Genomic DNA, 22,856 nt, shown 5'->3' with positions numbered 1-22,856 from the left:
CATTAAATGTTTACACCAGAAAGAAAAGGCTTCAGATGACAGAAGACCAACCACAAGCCTTACACAAAATGCAAATGGTTAAAAATATTACATGGTGCCTCAATTAACATATATAATTCTTATGGATGTAATACTCTCAACTTCTCTAGCACCATGTTTGTCTGCATGCCATCATGTTCCCTTGCATGAAGATAATGGACTAAACCTCTGAAACCATAAGCAAGCCCAAGTTACATCTTTTCGTCATAGGCGTTTCCATGGTCATGGCGTCCTTTCACAGCAATAGAACACCAACTAAGACTATTATTGTTATTATTATTATTATTATTATTATTATTATTATTATTATTATTATTTAGTTTTCAAGACAGGATTGCATTATATATGGCTGTTCTGGAACTCTCTTTGTAGATGAGGTTGGGCTGGAACTCAGATATCCACTGCCTCAGCCTCCCAAGTGCTGGGATTAAAGGAGTACACCACTACACAAAGTGTCCTTCAACCTTTTAAATCCCTGAAATAGCTCTTAATACCTTCTTTTTCCTGTTCTTTTAAGACAACCCATTATTTAATAGTAAACTCCTGGCAATTTGTTTTCTTGTATTTTTAAAAACATTTTCTTCTTTTGAGATAAGGTTTCTTGTAGCCCAGGCTGACCTCAAACTAGATGTGTAGCTGAGGATGACCTTGGATTCCTGACCCTCCCAACTCCACCTCTGAAGTGCTAGGACTGCGGATCTCTGCCACAACTGGCCTTTATGAACCCTGTCTGTCTGTCTGTCTGTCTGTCTGTCTGTCTGTCTATCTATCTATCTATCTATCTATCTATCTATCTATCTATCTTACCTGTGTGATATACACAGGTGTGAACATGCCATGATGCCTGTATAGGGTTCAAAGAACAGTATTCTACAGTTTCCCCTTCTACTTTCATGGGTTTGGAGGATCAAACTCAGATCACTATCATATATATATGATATATATTATATATATGATATATATGATAATATGATATATAATATATATATTAGACCTTGTTTTTAAAACAATTTAATTTAAAACAAAAATGTAATAAATTCTTCACTTTAACTGATACAAATTATTTGAAAGGCCTCCCTCACAACTCCTTATTGTGTGTCTGTATGTTCATAGCTAAATATTTATGGGTTTGATTATCTGCATTTAATTTTGGACAGTTCTATGCACATTTGCAATGCATTGTAAACACACTCTGATTCTATCACAGTCTGAGGTCTCTCCCTCTTTCTACTCCTCCCGCCACCTTACTTTCCTGTCTTCTTCTTTTTTTTTTTTTTTGCAGGTCACACAACAACCACTGTGTGCTATGTCCTTGGTTTTCTCCATATATTTTTCCGAAGTTTCTGGGCCACCTCTGCACACTTTAGTCTGTCCTCTGTGCCAGCAGCCAGCAGTAAAAGAAAGTTAACTACCCTGGCTCTTTTCTGTTCCTGTTTGGGCACAGAATGAGAGTCCAAGGCATGAATTTTCCATCTTTAGGGGGAGAGTTCTGCTGTATCAACGGAGCCAGGTGCTCTGTGGTACTATTTTTCTTAAGAATTATTTGTTTATTTGTTTATTTGTTTATTTATTTATTTATTTATTTATTATTTATATGAGTACACTGTAGCTGTCTTCAAACACACCAGAAGAGGGCATCAGATCCCATTGCAGATGGTTGTGAGCCACCATGTGGTTGCTGGGAATTGAACTCAGGACCTCTGGAAGAGCAGTCAGTGCTCTTAACCACTGAGCCATCTCTCCAACCATCTGTGATACTTTTTAACTGTAGCTTCTTTTGAATAGAGCCAAATGCCAGCTACCTCTTACGTCCCTCTGGTTGGGGCCTGTCCAATGCTGAGCATTCTCAGTCCCCTTCTGACTGAATCAGCAGCAGTTCCCACCGCCACCCTGCTCCCAGCCCTGCCAAGCTCAGCACTGCTTAACCAGGAAACAGAGACCAAGGGGCTATCTCAGGAGCCTCAGACTCTCCTCAGCCAGGGCAGCCACGGTCCCTGTTTATGTCATTGTTTGTTGTTTTTTGTTTTTCTGATCATTCTTGGGGCTAGGCAGGTATACAGTGACTAGTTCAACTTCTTTCATTCATGAATAGAAAAGAGATGTTTCTATGCAGCTTCTAAATGAACATTTCTCCCTGTCAATTACAAAGACATTCAAAAGGCATGCTTGGCGAGATGTTTCTGTCAATTACTCATAACTCTGTTGCTCATTATTGTGGAATATTTATCTTTGTGTAGAGTAACTATAAATTATTCTTTGCGAAGGAAATGTACCAAAATTAGTCACAAGTGGTGAGTCAACCCAGCCCAGAAATCACTCCGAGGTGTCGCACAGGAAAAGACAAGGAGGGATGTACCTGAGCAATACATGGGGTAAGAAACCACTTCATTCATTCATGTCCACAAGGCAGTAAGAGCAGTATTATAAACAACAGGCAAGCAGGAACTTGACAGATGGCCCTCAGAGACAGCCCCGTAGAACATTACCCATCCCCGCAGAACAGCTTGCCAAGCCTTGGAGAGACACTGTGCTGAACTGTTGCTAATGGAGAGAAAGTTGAGCTTTCCACACAGGAAGAAGCTGTCCACATCCTTCTGTGACATCAGATACTGAGGAAAACAAAGAGGTCAACACTATATTAACCATCCCAGGAAGGTAAGGTTCAAAGACCTGGCCTGTATTCTCTGCTTCTTCCTGATGTGGAAAGACAACTTCCTTTTCCCCTTCCCATTCCATTCTTTCCCCCTTTCCTTTCCTCTTACCCCCTCTTTTCATTTCTTTTTCTTCCCCCTCCCCATGCCTCTGCCACCTCTTTATCTCTAATTAAAAAAAAAAAAAACAAAAACAAAAAAACCCAAAAAACAAAACAACAATAACAACAACAAAAACCAAACAAACCATGGTCTAGCCATAGAGCCTAGGTCGGCCTCAAACGTGAGATCTGAGTACCACTGTGCACCACCACATTCAGTTCAGAAAGTCAGTCTCATTTCTTCTGGAAATGAGATCAAGACACTTACTTTAAGAGTAATTGCCTCCAGGTTAGTTGATTCTGTTGTTCTTCCTGTGGAGTTTCTCTTCCCTTAGGGGCCTGCAATCCTTCCTCCTATTCTTCCATAAGAGTCCCCGAGCTCCATCACTGTTAGGCTGTGGATGTGTGCCTTGGTCTGAGTCAGCTGGGAGGGGATGACCGGGAGGGAGGCAGTGAGGAGGATGTAAAGTGAATAAGTAAGAAAAAATAATTTTAAAAAAAGAGAGTAATCGCCTCAGTGGAGGAGGAATACCACACAGAGACAGATTATTGGTGAGGTGGCATGACTTAGCAGGAATTTTGAGGAATCTCTCTACAGATTTCCATAGTGGCTGGAATAGTTCACAGTCCTATCAGCAGTATATGAAGGGGTTTTGTTGTTGTTGTTCAACAAGTAAGTAGTTTAGACCTACTGTGTGCAGATCCATGTAACATCTAAGAGTCAGAAAGTTCTGGTATGAAAAGCAAGTCACTGGCGTGAGATACATCAGGAGCTGAAGCTTCTGGGGGAAGTACAGGGACTGAGGCAGTTGCTGCAATCCCTTCAGAAGTCTGAAGAAAGAGTTAAATAAGACGTGAATGGTTTTTAGGCATTATGGGCTCAGCCACACCCCTTTTGTAGACTGTTACTCTCTTCCTGAAGTTCTGTTCAAGACTCTCTCAGAAACACAGGCACTGCAGGGCACTGGTCACTTGTCTCACTGCTGTGGTTAAATATCTGACAAAGCAGATGAAGAAGGGCACTTTGGACTCACAGTTAAAGACAGAGTAGTCTGTCTCGAAGAAGAAGGCCTGGAAGCAGGTGAGGAGGCAGCTGGTCACACTGAATCGGCTGTCAGAAGACAGAGAGGTGGTGCCAGTGAGCAACTTGCGCCCTTCTTTGTATTTAGACTGAGACCCCATCCCATAGGATGGTACCCCCATCCTCATGGTGTACCTCAGTTAAATACCTCTTGGCCCACCATAGTCGACATACCCAGAGATGTATTCCCATGGTGATTCTAAGGCTTGTTAAGGTGACCATGAGTATTAACCATCACACGTTGGATACACTGTTCCAGTTGTTACATTGTTGCCCCAGAATGGACAGAACTGGTGAGCAGTTTGCCATGGACTTCTTAGTTAAATAATTTTTCATATGTCTTGTCTTTGTGTGTGTGTGTGTGTGTGTGTGTGTGTGTGTTGTGATATATGTGTTCACATGTGCAAATGTGGGTACGTGTGTGTCATAGCATTCGTGTTAAGGCAGGACAACCTCAGGTGTCCATCTTACCTGGCATCTTGTCTGATTTAGTTCTTGTTCGCTGGCTGGCTGTGTACACTAAGCTAGCTGGTCCACCAGCTCCCAACGAATCTACTGTCTCCCCGTCCCATCTCACTGTAGCAGTGCTGGCATTATATACAAGTGCTCCATGTCCAGCTATCCATGGGCTTTGGGGATCCAAACTCGGGCCTTATGCTCATTTGCTTTACACACTGAGCCATCTCCCCAGCTCAGCAACCGGTTTTAACAAGGCTTTGTTCCTCAAAGGGTGGCTTGCCTGCCGAGCAGGTAAAACGTGGCGATCTGGGTGGGATGGCTATTGTCTGGGACAGCCTCGAAGAGGAGAAATGATCACTTCGTAGGTCCTAAGAGTGTTAAGAGGGTTGTGAGCACTGGAGATGGAAGCAGATGCGATAAACCTTTACTAGATTTAGCAGAACAGAACAACGTGTCACTGTGGTGGAGTTGCCAGGATTTCCTGGGTCCACTCCACACTTCTCAATAATGTAATCTGTTGGGAAAGACTGGCGTAGTCTTCCTATAGAGAACAGAATATTGCACCCATTTAAAATAACAGAAAACAAGAAAATAGTTTCCATCAGGCCTCCCACCTGGAGGCTCCCGGCCGACGCCTGAACAGTGAGAAGCAGCTCTCCAGCTTACCTGGTCCAGATCTCACATCTTCCAGGGAGGGCGTCTCTGACCACCCAGGCTGTGAGCTCTGTTCTTCTTGGGAGGGAATGCCTCTGGGGACCAATCTGTGGCCGCCTACATGGAGAAAAGCGCCTGCCCTCTCTCCTCTACCCAGTTGCCTTAGGTTTGGGGACTGCTAAGACACCACAGGGAGAACGAAGTTCTTATTTTGATTTTTAATCTAAGAAAAATACTCTTTTATCTCCCCCTGCATTCTCACAGGGCTTCTCCTCTCTAAGGGAGGTGAAAATTCAGGCTCCAAAAACAGCCGCCTCCCTAAGTCCACAGCCCTATCTCTTCTGGCAATAACTGTATCAAGAGACTGAGCCAAAAGCAGCATTGCAAGGGCTGGCCAGAAGGAAAGTAGACACTGAGGGGTTTTCTTAGGCTGCCTTAGGTAGTTCCTCACTGGGTCTCTGCTGCAGGTGGGTACCAAGAGGACAAAACACATTGAGAACTAGACAGAGCCCAGGGTCCTTTCAATGTGACAGGAAGGGAAGGAGGGAGGAGGGAGAAGACTGAATTATTTTAAACAAAGCTAAAGTATTTGGTATGAGAAAGCCTGTGTTTAGAATTGCTGACACGTTCAAATAATATTTTCAATAAAGAAAAGAGATTGGAAGTAAGTGGATAATATTTCTCTTCCCAACGCATTTACTTCCCCTCAGTCCATGGAATGATGTTCTTGCATTTAGGTTTTTCCTCTTTGTATAATGTAGATGACAAGAATGGGTAGACTTGCTGGGCAGTGGTGGCACACACCTTTAATCCCAGCACTTGGGAGGCAGAGGCAGGCGGATTTCTGAGTTCAAGGCCAGCCTGGTCTACAGAGTGAGTTCCAGGACAGCCAGGGCTACACAGAGAAACCCTGTCTCGAAAAACCAAAAAAAAAAAAATAGGTAGAGTCTCTCTTCTTTATTCGTCCTCTGTAACCCAAGTGACAAATCAGCCACAGAAGGAGAGTTGAAAGCAAAAGGCTGAAACCTGCAGGCTGCACCGGGTCATGTGACCATGAAACTTGCAGGCTGCACCGGGTCATGTGACCATGAAACCTGCAGGCTGCACAGGGTCATGTGACCATGAAACCTGCAGGCTGCACAGGGTCATGTGACCATAAAAACACTTTGCAGGAAATTAATGATACATAACAACTAAGCATGTCTCTCTGCCTGTCAGTCCACCCCTTGATAGTTTTAATTAAAAGTCTGTCATGTCATGTGTATAAACCCAACAGCACAAACCTAACTCTCACCAGCATGTCAAGGAGTGCATGTCAAGGAGTGCGCGTGTGCAGCTTAGAATAAAACCACATACAACATGGAGATGTAAAGTTTCTCTCTCTCTCTCTCTCTCTCTCTCTCTCTCTCTCTCTCTCTCTCTCTCTCTCTCTCATCATTAATAATACCATCCCAGAAACCCTGAAAGGTACAGTTCCTAGAAAAAAAGTAACAAAATCTGAATTCCAGCAGAAAATGTTTTTGAAACCTGATTTTTTTTTTTTGCTTGTTTTCTTGCTTTTGTTTTGCTTTTTAGACTCTCACTATATAGCCCAGGCTGACCCTAAACTCATCACTCCCAGCCTCAGGCTCTAGGTGAAGTGTTGCAAGCATAAGCCATCACAGCCATCAAAGTCTGGCTTTCTCACAGTGACATCATCTTCAGATTGGGTTACCTGTGAATTGCCCAGATTCACAGAACTGTAAGTCTCCCCTCATATTCCAGAAGCCCTTCTGGAGCTGCGGAGACAGCCCAGAGGCTAGCAGCTATCGCTGCTAATGCAGAGGACCTGAGTTCAGTTCCCAGCATCCATGTCCAGAGCTTTGTACCCACTGGTAAATCCAGGTCCAGGAATCCAGTATTCTCTTCTGGCCTCTGTGAGCAACGACACTCATGTGCACCTAGTTAGATATAGACACACATACACAATTTAAAATAAAAATAAATCTTAAAGAAGTATTTCTGATCTGTCTGAGAACCTGAGTTGAAACTTCAGACCCCAGTCAAAGGTAAGTCAGCATAGCAGTAAGTCACACATGCTTGTCATCCCTGCACCACGGACGTGATTACCCAGCTTCCAGACAGCAAATAACCCTGGATCAAAAAATACAGTGGGAGCTGGAAGGTGGCTTGGTAGGTAAAAGTGCTTCTCTGAGCCTCAGCTCAAATTCCAAGAACCCATGTACAAAGCAGACATGCTAGTGAGTAGTCACCCCAGCACTAGGGGGCCATAGGGATGGGGGTAGTGCTGAAGACAAAGGGATCCTGGGAGCTTGCGGGCTAGCCAGCCAGACTAATGACTTTCCCCATCAGTGAATACTCTGACTCACAGCACTAAGACAAAAAGGGAATGGGTACAGAAAGACCCCCAAAATCCACCAGCATCATAGTGTGTGCATGCATATCCACATACACACATGTGACACACCACACCCCACACATAGACACATACAGACACACACGTGACACACCATACCTCCACACATACACACGTCACACACACATACATATGTGACACCACACACGTGACACACAACACACACATAAAAAACACAGACACAGAGACACACACATACACACATGTGTCAAACACACACACACCAAATAAAAAAGGAAGAAACTGCCCTCAATTCCACTTAATTCCACAAAATCTTTCTGTATTGTTTCCATGTATCTTCCAGATCTCGTCTACAAATCATGAGACCTTTTATATATTTTACTTTAAAAAAACAACTGTATCACACTTTTGATATTTCTACCTTGTTTACATAACTATATTTAATGGATGTATATTATTAACTGTCTTGTTGATACACTAGAATTTACTAAATTATGTCTTTTCCTGTCTCAGCTTCCTTTAATACTACAGATAGAAACATTTACTCCACATTTGTCAATGTCACTATGTCCTTAGGACGAACTCTCTGCAGCGTTATTATTTGGCCAAAGACTTTGATGTCTGTATAGCTTTCACTAAATGTTACTTGATCCCTTTAGAAAGCTGAGTTCTCAACAGGAGGTGGTGGCACACGCCTTTCATCACAGCACTCTGGAGGTGGAGGCAGGTGGATGTCTATGAGTTTGAGGTCAGTCTGGTCTACGTGGTATGTTCCAGGACAAGCAAAGATACGGAAAGAAACCCTGTATCAAAGACAACAAACAAACAAACAAACAAAAAAAAAAAAACCTAGCCAAAAAAAAAAAGAACTACCTAATCTACCTGGGTAAGGCCCAAAATAGCTTCTTTTACTGTCACTACCGTGTGAGTGCCTCCTGAGATTGTAACCTATGTCTTGTCTTTGACATTCCCATCTGCTCCTCTTTTTTTCCCCAGCTGGTTTGCTACTCCTACTGAGGTGAACAGGCTAGAGTAATGACAGAGAGTGTCCCTTGGGCAGCAAGTAGGAGACTATGGGGCTGGATGCCCTTGGCATGCAGAAGCTGCTTCTCTCTGGGTGTTCCACTATTGGCCCACGTAAGGCTTACTCTTCCACCTGCCAGAGTGGTTGATCGCTGGAACGAGAAGAGGGCTCTGTTGGTGTATAAGACAACACTGGAATCCTGGGGGATTTCGAAAAGCACCCAAAAGAACTGATCAAGGGCCCAGTTTGGCTTCGAGGCTGGAGAGGATCTGAAAGAAGAAAATGGTGGGAAACAGAATGTTCATTGAATATTCATAAACGCACAACCTTTAACAAACAGATCGGCTATTTCGACAAACACTCTAACCGACATGGAAAGTACAGATAGGACAGGAAATGGGGAACGGGAGAGATACATTTGTCATCCTGGAGAAGGGGAACAGGACCTATCCTGGCAAGGAAAGACCTTTGTGTGCTCTCTGTAGTAAAAACGGGGCTTCTTTGGAATCTGATATGCACAGTGCTGCCTTTACTCATGCACATGGAATTGTCTCCTCCCCAAGTCACATGACCATCTGTTACGATTACTTATTTACAGCCCAGTTATACTTGTGGCCTTTATAACAGTTACAATCATTTATTGCTGCACTTTTGGACGCTGGCCCTTCATGTATGTTTTTAAAGATTTTTTTTTTGTAATCTTGGAAATGAAACCCAGGGGCTTGCTCATTCTTCAGAAACGCTCTGCCACTGGCTGCCCGGGGCCTTGGAAGTGTAGCTGCTGTTCCTAAAGACGCTGCCACAACAAAATAAACTAGTAAAGTGAAATTACACTTTGTACTGCTCTCATCACAATAAACTAGGGAACCCATCTGAGGGGGAAAAAAAAAACTACCACCAACAAAAGACAAAAACAAAATTAATTTAACAACTTCAAATTTTCAAAATTGAAAATTTGCATAGAAAAATCCAAAATAAAGCTTATATTTGTACATATTATCAAATATGGTTTGGTTATCTAAGTCTTCTAGATAACTTACCTTCAAGTAGCAATCACCAATCTATGTTTCTAGAAGCTTCTCTGGATCCTTAGACTTGCTTAAGTGCAAGTGGAGAAGCGAAGAGAGGAAACTGTGGACGGGATGGTTCTCCTGTCAAGCCTGGAAATAATTTCCATTGCTTGCTTCTCTTGAGACTGCCTTGACCATCACCCAGACTCACCAGGCTCTATCCCACTGGAAAAGGGTAATGAATTGTTTAACTACAGATAAAACAGTTTGGTGAAGAATTAACTGGTTGTGGGTACAGATGTCATAAGCCAATGGATGCATTCATTTATTATTATTTTTTGAGACAGGATCTCCCTATGTATCCCTGGCTGTCCTGGAACTTGGTATATAAACCAACCATCCAGGGAACTCACAGAGATCTGCCTGCCTCCTGCCTCCTGCCTCCTGAGTGCTGACATTAAAGGCATACACCACCACACCTGGATTATTCTCATTTGTTTTACTAAATACATTTCTAATTTATTTATTTGTTTGTTTGTTTGTTTGTTTAAAGTGAGCTGTTGATCTGAACTGCTGCTAGCTATGTATCTAAATCCAAACTTGAGTCTGCCGTCAGGTGAGGCAGAGGTCAGAGGTCAGTCAGTTTCCTTCTGAATAAAGACGCCCTTCCTTCAATCAAGCCACGCTCTGGTTCTCGCACTTTCCTATGCAATGCTTTGCTTTGTCGCTCTCATTTGTGTCAGGGTTTTGCAGTTTAGCCCAGGCTAGCCTCAAACTCCCAATCTTCTTATCTCTACCTGCCTAAGTAGAGGCCTAGGCCACCACACCCAGCTTTTTCTTGTTTTGTAAATTCTTTTGCAAAACTTATAGAAGCCGCTTATTGTGGCTATAGTTCTGGGATAGGAGTCTGTTATCGTCATAGCAGGGAAGCATGGCAGCAGGCACACATGGATGGAGTCTGAGACAGTGAGCTGTCTGAGACAGTGAGCTGAGAGCTTCCATCTTAAACAGCAAGGAGAAAGTCAAGAACACAACATGGGGATAGCATGAGTCTTTGAATTCTCAAAGCCCGCCCCTCAGTGACATACTTCCTCCAGTAAGGACACATGACCTAAACCTACCAGAACAGTGCTATCGACTGGGGACCAAGTATTTAACTATCTGAGCTTCTGGAGGTCATTCTCATCCAAACTATCACAAAACATTAACAAGTTTCTCTCCCTCACTCCCCTCTCTCCCATCACACACACACACACACACACACACACACACACACACACACACACACACGAGTAGGAGGAAACTGGATAAGAGGGACAGGGGAGGTAACCTGTGGATATGATCAGCATGCATTATATTCAGATATGGAATGTAAAAAAAAAAAAAACAGTCCCAAGGCTTGTGTCTGTCCCTGAACAGTGTCACCGCACTGGGTCAGCCATTTTTTGTTTGAATGCCTCATGGTCACAAAATGGCTGCCATAACCACCAGGCACTCCAAAGGCAGGAAGCAGGAGACAGACAGATGGTGGAGGCCAGAGGAACACTTTCCCTTATTCTGTCTTTATCATGTTTCTTCAATAGGACTAAGTTTACAGTTGCTGTCAGATAGTTCATCATTACTAGCTAGAAATGGGCTACAGTCCTTGGCCATCCCTGGACTGGGAACTGCAGCTTCTTTCTAAGCATTTTCATTGTTACCTGAGGAAATTATGATAGTGACAATGAGTAAGAATGGAAGCAAAACCTCCAGAGAGCTACAGTATGTGTCAAACATGGGACCCAGAAACTTTATGGAATGCTTACTCTTCCTGTTCATGGATTTTATTTCTTTTTGATATCGTTTGATTGGGTGATTCTGATTTTGCTTTTGTTTTTTAAAACAGGGTCTCAAGTAACTTAAGTTGGCCTTGAACTCCTAATCCTCCTGACTCCATCTTTCGATGTATCACCATACCTGGCTTATTATGGGTTTTCGTGGGCAGGAAATTCACATTTTTCTTCCTCTTAGTATCATGTAGAAAAAAATTAATAAAAAAATCTTGGCACAGGGCTTATTCCCACCTCTGACTACTTATGTTCCTGGATGAAAGACACATACACAGTCTTTATATTTTAATATGCCTTAAGCAACACAATAACTGGGCAGCTGCTCACCCTCCATGCTGTTAGAATCTACCTCGTATCTATAACCCAAGTCATTACTTACTATATTTCATCTGGGCTGCTCTTAGCTCCAACCAGGCTGCCCTCTGGGCTGCATTCTCTTGGCCCCTAGCCCATGGTGGCTCACCTTTCTACTCGAGGTCTCAAACCCAGGAAACCTAAACCACACCTATATTTCTTCTCCCTGACTATTGGCTGCTAGCATCTTTACTTACCAATCAGAATTATCTTGGGGACAGGGTCCCAGAGGCTATGTGCAGACTCCAAATCTTGGAGGCCAGCACTTAGCATTACAATAAACAATACAGGCCGGGCGGTGGCGCACACCTTTAATCCCAGCACTTGGGAGGCAGAGGCCAGCCTGGTCTACAAAGTGAGTTCCAGGACAGCCAAGGCTATACAGAGAAACCCTGTCTCGGAAAAAAAAAAAAAAAACCCAACAACAAACAAACAAAAACAAACAAACAAACAAAACCAAAAAACAAAAAACAATAAACAATAAAGGACAAAACCCCACCAGTACAATATTCCAAATATTAAAAGAAAGAATCTTTTTGGCCCTGTGCTAGGGACCTGCCTCTCCTTGGAGAAGGGCTCCTGAGGAAGGGGTGTTTAAGAGCAGTGAAACAAACAACTTAAAGTCAAATTATGAATTACAAATTGATGGCCTATGTTCCGCTCCAGACAGCTTTCCAGATTGCTCTCTGTGTTCTGCTCTCTAGAGACAGCTTCCTCTTGCTGTTCTAACATCTCTAGACAGCTCATCTCTTGCAGATCAAAAGCCCAATATTTTATCTTACATATCAATTCAGTCTTTACCCCAGATTCCCTTTTGATTATCTCATGAATCAGCATCCCATGACCCCAGCCCCTCAATTCATTGGAAAGAGACAGCAAGTACAAGCACAGACAATAAGGTAGCTGGGTGGGATCCCACTCTGAAATTACCATTCTGACCATGCCTGAACCTACATTAGCTCAGTCCCAGGCTAACCTTGAACTCAGGAATTTGCCTGCCTTTGTAAGTATAAACAAAAAAGCTTAGCTGGATGGGATCTTGCCTTGTGATCACCACTCCCTAAATCTCTTTATCTCCTTCCTTTCTGACAAGCTGGCTCACCATGCAGCTGCCTCTGTTCCTTTTTATCTGTGAAGCTCCTTATACAATTCACATTGCATCCTTATATTTTGCATAGTTGAGAAATTATATATTTCAAACTCATGTTTTCAGCATTCTTTCCCACAGCCTTAAGGGTTGTCCTGAAGGTCACAGCATTCTACCATTTTGCTGAGATATAGACATGCCATCACCTCCCGGACTCATGCTGTCTCTGATTATCATGGAGTCACTAACCTTGGCAGAGAAAACGTTCCTCAGAGGAATGTAAAAATATTTACACTATCATACAAACAAGCCTTACACTCATGGAGGCCCATGCTCTGCTGGTTCTGTTCCAGGGGCAGGAACCATGTCATGCCATCCTTTATACATGGCCAAGCAGGACTTGGTAGCCTTGCTCCTGAGGAGACTCTCCAAATAGAATCCTAGCTTCAGTGGGCTTGTAGTGTCAGGGGAATATTAGTGATCACACCAAAATCAGACAGGAACCAATCCATTGCAATCACAGTAGGGCCTTTTTATTTGATCTAGCTCAGGCCTCTCATTGCATTGCCTTCAGGCAGGATGGTTTTGGTGATGAGGAGCCCCAAATATCTACTGAGGCAAGGCTTTATCATAAGCAGCAAGTAGGAGTGAGTATACAAGCATCTAATTGGAAAGTTACTATGGCCTTTAACATAACTGTCTGGTTCTGGGAGTCATATCATAAAACTTAATTTGTGCTTTCCTCTGCATTGGTGGTCACTAGGTGGGGGCGGGCTTGTAACCTGGGGGTGAAGATCTGTTGGGGTAACAACCTGGAGACACAGATCTTGTTGGAGGTGAGCCTAGACACTAGGTTCGGGTTTTCTTGGGGGGGGGGGTAACTTGGAAGCTAATGTTAGGTACCAGCCTGTTAGTTCACCTGAGTTCAAACTTAGATCAAGTTCTCTAAAATAGAGTCTAAGTGTAACAGATTTGGCCTCTCAGGCTGTCTCTGCCTATATAGGTCATTTCAGCTGGGGAAAGGAACTATCAGTCCTCAGCGGGGACTGAGGGAGTAAGAGAGCTCAGCAGGGAAAGACAGACACTTGTCACAGAAGCATGACAACCAGAACTTAACCCCTGGAATCCATATAAATGTGAAAGGAAAGACTTGAATCCACAAAGTCTCCCTCTGATCTCCACATGTATACCATGACATGTGTGTTCCAACACTCATGAACATGTGCATGTACACACACACATACACACACCAATAATAATAAAGCTTTATAAACATTAGTGAGGATTATCCTGAGGCAAAGATTAAGTTATCATATATGTGAGTTAATAAAACACAGAAAAAGATGGATTGGCATGCTGTCCACATATCCCATGGAGATAAATCCATGGGCTCTGTCCTCCTCGGAAACAGACACAGAGTTTAGGGCACTGAGGTACAAGTGATCTGCTCTGACAAATTTGTTGATATGATATTTCAGATGGACCAAAGGGTCTGGAAAAGGTCAACTCAGCCAACTTCCACGTAGTCAGCTATGCCAGATCTCTCTCTTGCACCCCAAATATCAGGGCCACAGCCTCTTCTGACACAGGCCATCTTGGTGGTGTGGACCATGGTACTAGCATAGAGGCTGCCTGGAGAAGCTTGCTTCTGTCTTCCCCCTCCTCCTCTTGGATCTCTCTCTCTCTCTCTCTCTCTCTCTCTCTCTCTCTCTCTCTCTCTCTCTCATAGTGGCATATTTTCCTGAAAGTTAGGAGGAGCTAAGGTGGGGGAGTAAGGAGAGGAAGAAAAGGAAGAAAGAGGAGGAGCTGGGGAGAGATGTGGGAGCCATGAATGGCCATGCATGTATCGGGAGCAATCCTGGGTAACAACTTATATCTAGGTTAGTTAATTGGTTAACACTTATAATTGTGTTGACATCTTGTTATTTGAGCATTACCAAATATATAAAGCTATTCGATAATTTTTAAACATTAGAGTCTCATTTCTACTGGGTACCGAGTGGATGGCTGGATGGTATGGGCTCAGCCCAGTCTTGTGGAGACAGCATGGAAGATTGGCAGAGCATGGGAGATGGCTCTGCCAATCTTCCATGCTGGCATCTTGTGGGTGGCAGGGCCAGTGTCTCTGGCTGCCTGAGCCAGCAGCTTGAGCTGAGCAGTGGCGAGAATACACTGCTCACAACCATCTGTAATGGGGATCGGATGCCCTCTTCTGGTGTGTCTGAAGACAACTACAGTGTACTCATATAAATAATAAATAAATCTTTTTAAAACGTACTTTTGTTTATGTGTGTGTGAAGGTCCGAGAACAACTTTTGAGAGTCATTCTCTCCTTCAAGTACCAAGGAGGATCAAACGCAGGCTCCCAGGGTTGGTAGCTAATGTCATCCTGTCCAAACCATCCTGTCTTCTCTTGCCTTTTCCCAGGATATTAATTTTACTTCATCACTTCCACCCATGTGCCTTCATTTTCAGTGGTTAGTGAAAATTCAGTTTTTCAATTCTTGGTGTTTGTGTGCATGCGAGTATGTGTGTGCGTGTGTGTGCATGTGTGTGCGTGTGGTGCGCGTGTGTGCGTGTATGCGTGTATAAGCCACAACAGATGTCAGATATCTTCCCCCATCGTTTTCCACCTTATATTTTGAGACAGGGTCTCTCACTAAACCTGGAAATCATGAATTCAGCTACAGCGGCTGGCTAGTGAGCTCCAGGGATCTCCTGTCTCTGCCTTCTCACTCCTGAGATTACAGACACACATATCTACATCTGTTTTGGTTATTTTTTTCCACTGATGCTGGGGATTCAAACATTTTACTAAAAGAAGCACATCCCCACAACCCTCTTCTACAGTCAACAAGCAGGCAGCACCAAACACTCATGAGTCCACCACTGGTTTGCTATTGGCAAGTAGCAAGTCACATAAACTTTTGTATGGAAGAAAGTAACCTGAAGAAAAAACTAACACAAATAATTTTTCCTATGTTTTATAGTCAGGTTTATGCTGAAAATTAGTGAGAAATTCCCTAATGAAATATTCTATGGAAACACGATAAGACAAATGGATCTGTTGTGTATTCTCTTGCCTGGAGCGTTAAGAGCTCCCTTGGTGGAAAATGCAATCACTGAAGTCTACATCATTTTTCTTGGGCATCAGAGAATTCAATAACAGCAAATATAATTAAGGGGGTGGGAGCATTCACACCCTTAAAATGAGTGACACTGGCAGGGCTGTGATCCAATTAGCAAAGCTGGTACCATCTGAAGTCGCTCATAAGCCAAAAACAAGTTGCTAAAACCAAAAGCAGGGATTCCCAGAGGCCCGGGACAGCCTCTGAACTGACGATTCAGTTAACATTTTTTTTTCCTTCCTGACTTAAGCACGGGGATCCTGACCCACGATTATCACACATGGCTTTTTGTTTTCTAATCACCAAACACTATTCAGGACTTTCCGCAGGAAGCAGCCCCTTAGTAACAGGAAGATTTTGTTAAGTAAATAAATAAATAAATACTAAAAAGAAGAAGAACCTCTCCTTTCAGGAAAAAGGAAGACGCTCCATAGGGCAGGAAGCTCCCTCACACTGCACACTGCACTGCCTGTCCGCAGGCAACGAAAGCAAAGCGACTTCCCCTAAAGCGACTCCCTTGTTCCCATAAATTAGCAATTAACCCCTTTTGGTGACCACCAACCTGATGGTTTCAATCTCTTCCTAGTATTTATCTTCATGACTTATATTACTGTTAGTTATTTAGTCATTAATCTTTCACACCAAAGCGCCGAGTGTTCCCGTGGGACTCAGCAGCTCTTCACCCGGCATCCTCAGAGTCTGCCACGGCTGGGCGTGTCGGACTCTTTCTTTGTGTTCTGGGTTGGTCCCAAGGATCCAACCCAGAGCTTTGATTCCACTAGGCAAGCACTCCATCACTGAGCTACATCCCCAGCCCTAGAAGAGTTCACTGTTAAATACCACCTTCTCCAGCTTGTCAGGCTTTGTGTTAGGGGCAGGAAAGACTGGGGTGGGGGAGGGGCAGTGTTCTCCTGTTGTCTCCTTGCCTAGGCTAGGTAAGCAGTGCCACTGCATAAGCGCAACTTTGTGATGCCTTTGTGAGAGGCATCGTATCTGAGGATGCCCGTGAGTAGCGTCCACTAACCTATCTTAAGTGTCTTCAGAGGACAAGCACTCCACATATGTACTGAACTAAAAGAGATCTCCCCGAAGGTGTCCATAGTGTGCAGCGTGGACAGGAGGGACCTCCTTCCTTGGACTTCTAAAGTCAACGACCTGTGCTTAGGAACCTGTGCTTTTGACACGTTCCTAAGGCTGTGTTTGTTTATTCTAACATGTATGTGATCTTCACCATCCAGGACAGGTTCAGTGTACTGGACCAGAAAATTAAAATGCGTGGGGTCTTGTTCCAGCATACACGCCGCTGAAGGGCAAATTTAAAATTTACCTAAATGCAGAGAGGAAATGGAGTTTATGCATACTAATAAAGTAAAAACAGACATATCAGCTGATGACCTGCCCAACATATGCAGTTACACAAGCCGGCAGCAGGTGTGAATTTACTATTGCTTCTGAGAGGCTTGCCTACAGTTCCAGTAACTTACAGGGGATAGTACAGTCAGACAAGATCGAAAAGATCAGATTTATTTTTCTTTGCAGTTGTTTGGGGACTACAATGAGCCCAAAGAACACTGTTCCAGCTGTGCAAACCTGGTCAAAGGCAAAAAGACTTGGCAGAAGTGCTTGAGGCACTCCTCCTCGGCTGGAGAGCCAACGCAGTTGGTAGAGAGTCAGCTGTCTGGCTGTCCGCACAGAAGCCCTGTCAGCATGGACAGAACCCTAGGTTCAATTCTCAGCACCACAAATACCAGGCTCAGTACACATACCAGCAAGCTCCAGGACTAGAGAGGCTGAGGCAGGAGGATCACACACTCAAGGCCAGGTATTAGCCATGGTTCTCCGGAGGAATAGAACCCATGAAATGAAAATATACTAAATCAGAATATGTTACAATAGTAACAACAGGTGTCTCACCCAAGAGACTAAGTACCCCTTAGCTGTTTTGTCCTTGAGCCTGGTTCCTCAGCAGCTCAAAGTATTCCCACAGTGGCTTTCTCATCCCAGAGAGGTCAATGACCCAGTAGTCTCTCAGTTCACAAGGCCGGAGCCTCGGCAGTTCCAATCTGATGCCACCTGATGCCAAAGATCTGAAAGTTTCCTAGAGAGCTGTTGGTCTTAGTTCACAGTGGAAGCCTGGAATCGCTGGTGCTGAGAACCAGGAAGAACCAGGGGAAAATCAGCCAAAGAAGCAATAGGGTAAAATAACTCACTGGCAAGAGGGACACCCAAGCAAACAAAAGGTAATTAATTTTCCCTCTGCCTCGATTTCCTTTAATCTGTGCCACACAGGCTTGGAGTGGGTCTTCCACAGCAGTGAAGTTCATCAGGGCAATTCCTCAGGTAAGACTCCCTTCTTGGTGATTGCAATGTGTGGCCAAGTTAGCATTAAAATCAATCACCACACTGGACTACATTAAAAAAGAAAGAGGGAGGGAAGGCAGAGGGGAGGGAGGGACAGAGGGAGGGAAAGAGGGAGGGAGGGACAGAGGGAGAGAGGGAGACAGACACTGACTTTATTCGGCATGGTGCCTTGCCATCCTAGAGTTTGAAAACACAAGACAGAAGGATACACAGTGAAACTATGTCTCAAACAAAGAGGGGGAGGAAGCCAGTTAACTGGTTAAAGCCAGGAAAAGTCAGAGGTGGAGAATGAATAATTGTTTAAGAAAAATTTTAAAGCAGGTATCATAAGAATATTTCCGCTATCAAGAACAAGTTCTCCTGAAACAAAGAGTTGAAAATCTCAGAAAAAAACAAAACAAAACAAAACAAAAAAAACAGAAGACATTAAGAAATGGAACATACTGTAATAGAAAGGGGGTAAAAAAAATGAAACCTGGCAGGGTTGGCGTGGACAGAGACCAGAGGAGAAAGTGTGGAGCCCAAGGCTGTGTCCCTCAGCTCTCAGTGGAAGGCTTCACTGTAGAAACATCTGAAGAGATGATATCTGAAAATCCCCTAAGCTAGGAAAGCACACGAGGAAGAGACATACTCAGGATGCAGTGTTAGCCCCAAAAGTCCTGACATGCAACGCCGGACAGCATCATCCATCAAAAGGAAAAGCTGACAGACAGATGCAGATAATACAAAAGCGCCATTCCTAAAAGACACTTGAGGAGTGTAAAAGGCAGGTGGGGAGCTGCAGAGATGGTTCAAGCTGGCAGGGGAAGGGGAAGAGCACTTGCTCTTACACATAGAGAGAACTCTTGTGGTGATTTCAATAAGAATGTGGGCCCCCCGCCCCCCCTCCCCCAGGATCATATGTTTGAATGCTTGATTCCCAGTTAGTAGAATAGTTTAGGCCCAGACTTTACTCTTTAGTATAACTCCAACCCCCAAAAAAAAGTAAAAAAAAAAAAAAAAAAAAAAAAAAAAAAAAAAAAAAAAAAGTGTCATCATCAAATTCTGGCAAGAATGTAGAGAAACTACATCACTTACATATTTTGTAAACTTCAAAAATACCATTGACTGCTGTCTTGATTAAAAACTCCAGCTAGCTGAAACAGGAAACCACAATTAGTTTTCTGCTGATCCTGTCAGCCAGACCAGGAGAAATTAAAGTGAAGGCACCCACCCCCACCCTTTTCCTCAACTACGCTGCCAGCAAGTAGACAAGCCTGCTTAAGCATCCAGGAAATACCTCAAAAGAGGAAGACACCAGCTTTTAAATGTGCAGAGTTCATCTAGGTCATAGGTCGTGGGGGAGTGGCCAGCAAAATGGCCACTTCTCCAATTTGATCTGGACAAACCTCTAATGGTGGAGTTGAGGGTCAATCAAGGACAGCCTTGGGAAACTGCAACAAATCATCAAAAGGCAGACCCAAGGGAGGATGAACAAAAACTCCACCAAGTCAAAGATGCACTGAAAAATCAGTCTCCATCAGTCAATTTCGATGTATCAATTGCTACTCTGTAATTTCCCAAGTCTTACAGTAAAAATGTGTGCACACACATTTGACTCACTCTGGCAGGCTGTCTTTTATACGTCAGCTCTGTGCATGAACTCCTTCCTGTTTGCAGCAATGGCTACAGTTAACTTTGATCCTCAGCCTTCTTGCCAGTGGTAGCCAGAATTGCCTCAGAACACCTTATCCTGCCCCCATCAGTCCATCTTCTGCTCTTTCCTTGCCCTGATGGCCCACAGGATCCCAGTAGAACTGAAAAAAACACAAAGTCTGGGGAAGGGCTAGGAGTGTAGCTCAGTTGAAAGAATTGTTTGCCTAGCATTCAAGAAGCTCCATCCCCAGCACCATACACCAGGCATGATGGCAGAGGGCCTGTACTCAAAAGTTAGACATAGGAGGACCCTCGGCTACACAGCAAGTTAGAGGCCAGACTGGGAGAGATCTATGAGGTCTTTACAAAAACAATAGCAAAAAAAGAAAGGAAGGAAGGAAGGAAGGAAGGAAGGAAGGAAGGAAGGAAGGAAGGAAGGAAGGAAAAGGGAAGGGAAGGGAAAGGGAAAGGGAAAGGGAAAGGGAAGGGAAAGGGAAGGGAAAGGGAAAGGGAAAGGGAAAGGGAAAGGGAAAGGGAAAGGGAAAGGGAAAGGGAAAGGGAAAGGGAAAGGGAAAAAGGGAAAGGGAAAGGGAAAAAGGGAAAGGGAAAGGGAAAGGGAAAGGGAAGAAGGGAAGGGAAGGGAAGGGAAGGGAAGGGAAGGGAAGGGAAGGGAAGGGAAGGGAAGGGAAGGGAAGGGAAGGGAAGGGAAGGGAAGGGAAGGGAAGGGAAGGGAAGGGAAGGGAAGGGAAGGGAAGGGAAGGAGAAAAAAAAAGCAAGCCGGGGCAGTGGTGGTTCATACCTTTAATCCCAGCACTCTGGAGGCAGAACCAGGTGGATCTCTGAATCTGAGACCAGCTTGGTCTACAGAGAGAATTCCAGGACAGCCAGGGCTACACAGAGAAACGTTGTGTCAAAAAACAAAGCAACAACATAACAAAAAGAAGAAGAAAGGAAAAGTGGAGGGTGGGGAAGAGGCAAGAAAGCTGTGTTTCTTTTTATTGCTGTGCTCAGTACAGAAGTAAGGTGTGTGGACATGTTTGGGTATGGACTGGTTAAATTCATCCTGAACTATGATTATGTAGTGACTTCTTGGTGTCTTCTTCCTAAGGCGGTGCCCTGAGATTCCCTCACTCCATCCACTGGTGCTTCTCACTATACCATCCCACCATAAAAGAGAGATTTTGTTTATAAAGAAGAAACTCACTCGTGTGTGGTGATTAGCCAGGGCAAGTCCAAGTAAAGCAAGTGTCAGCCTAATGGCTACAGAAACAATGTATATAGCTAAGCTCTTGCCTCAGTCTCTCTCCCCCCACCAATAGAGCTGCAGGTTTGCCATCTCATAAGCTTGTCGGGTTTACCTCCTTCTCCCAAACCCACCCCAAAGCCATGATATCAAGCCCTGCTGGACTTTTCCCTCCAGGTTGTGCTAAAATCCCAGAGTGCTTTGTTCCTTTCATAGCCTTCTTTCTGTGACCAGCCCCCCCACCGCCCCAAAGCTGAGATGTCTTTCCAGATATCCCTCTTTCAAGTAACTTTTCTGTCCCTGTCCCTGCGGGGCTGGGACTAGACAGACAGAGGAAGAGCCTCTTGGTCCACAGTAACAAATGTTCCCGGCATTTTCTCCTGCTTTTTCCTGCCAGCCCTATCCTGTGCCAGCTGCCTCCCTGACAGCTTTCCTGTTTTACTCTATTCTGGTTGAGGAACAATCCTCTGGGGCCCCTTCCCTGGTTTCTGACTTTTGAAAACTGAAGCAAAGATGTTTTTATGTTACAGTGGGTAACAAGCATGTTCCACTTTTTTGTTGTTTGTCAAAAGCGAACTATTGATTTAATTTGCTTTTGTGACATTTCCTAGGCTGGGGACAGAACTAAGTCCATATAGTGTCTGCCTCATATTCGAGAAACACTGTGTGATCCTCAGCACTGCACAAAACCAGCCATGGTAAGATATCTATAATCCCAGCCTGCACTCGGGAGGGGAATGCAGGAAGATCAGGAGTTCAAGGCCAGCCTCACCTAGCTATCATCTCACCTAGTATCAAGGCCAGGCTGAAATACAGGGATGAATTTTTAGATGCATTTGACTTCCCAAAATTAAACTAAGATACATAATTTGAATATTTGAGTAGATCTATAACCAATCAATAAAATTGAAGTAGTAGTAGTAATAATAATAATAATTTTACCAACTGAAACAAGTCACAGCCCAGACAGAGTCACAGGGATCACTGCTGAATTCTAACAGACTGTAAAAGAGAACTACTATTACTCCTCAAACCACTCCAAAAAACTGAGACGAAAGGCAAGGTACTAGACACCACTGACTATTACCAATCTATAACACAAATGCAAAAATTCTCCTTAAAAGGGCTGGAGAGATGGTTCATCACCTAAAAGCACTGGCTGCTCTTCCAGAGGACCAGAGTTGCATTCCCAGCACCCAGATGGGCAGCTCACAACCGCCTGTAACTCCAGTTCTTAAGGGTATATGATGCCCTATTCTGAACTCTGCACATACTGCAAAGACATGTATGCAGGTAAAACAGCCACGTACAAGAAATAAAAAATTAATTTTTTCAAATTCTCAAAAAAATACTTGCAAATAGAATTGAAGAACGCATCAAAAAAATCACCATGATCAAGTTGTCTTTTTTACCAGAGATGCAGGTATGACTCAACATACATAAATCAATAAACGTATTTCATCACATAAATGAGTTAAAAATAGAAACCACATGGTCATCTCAATAGATGAAGAAAGGCTTTTGACAAAAATAAAACATGTCTCCATGATAAAATACCTGAAGAGATTAGAGATAGAAGGAGCCCATATCCACATAACGAAGGTTATAGAGAAACCCACAGGCAGCGTCATATTACATGTGAAAAAAACTCAAAACACTTTCACTAAAATTGAGAACAAAAGAAGGGAGTCTACTCTCATCTCTTGCATTTAATAAAATGCTTGAAACCTTAGCGAGATCAGTAAGTACAGAGAAGGAAATAAAACTGGTAAGAACAGAAAGAAATATGCCATTTGTACAGGGTATGTTTCTGATCATGAAAG

The 22,856-nt window shown here is 43.7% G+C and overlaps 1 long non-coding RNA gene and 1 pseudogene across 1 annotated transcript; one reads left to right on the top strand and one right to left on the bottom strand.

Annotated features, from left to right (window-relative positions):
* Positions 1 to 2,407: 2,407 nt before the first annotated feature.
* On the bottom strand, positions 2,408 to 4,431 carry LOC143435037 (uncharacterized). The gene is made up of 3 exons (XR_013105009.1): positions 3,484 to 4,431; positions 3,060 to 3,215; positions 2,408 to 2,648 (listed from the first exon to the last, which is right to left on the bottom strand). It is a non-coding gene; the product is annotated as an uncharacterized LOC143435037 (long non-coding RNA).
* A 3,966-nt stretch (positions 4,432 to 8,397) lies between these two features.
* Positions 8,398 to 8,774, top strand: LOC117723533 (large ribosomal subunit protein mL51 pseudogene; annotated as a pseudogene).
* The last annotated feature ends 14,082 nt before the right edge of the window (positions 8,775 to 22,856 follow it).

Source organism: Arvicanthis niloticus, chromosome 18 (genome assembly GCF_011762505.2).
Source record: "Arvicanthis niloticus isolate mArvNil1 chromosome 18, mArvNil1.pat.X, whole genome shotgun sequence".
Taxonomy (NCBI): domain Eukaryota; kingdom Metazoa; phylum Chordata; class Mammalia; order Rodentia; family Muridae; genus Arvicanthis; species Arvicanthis niloticus.
The sequence above is the reverse complement of the archived record's forward strand: the minus strand, read 5'-3'. Positions and strand labels throughout refer to the sequence as shown.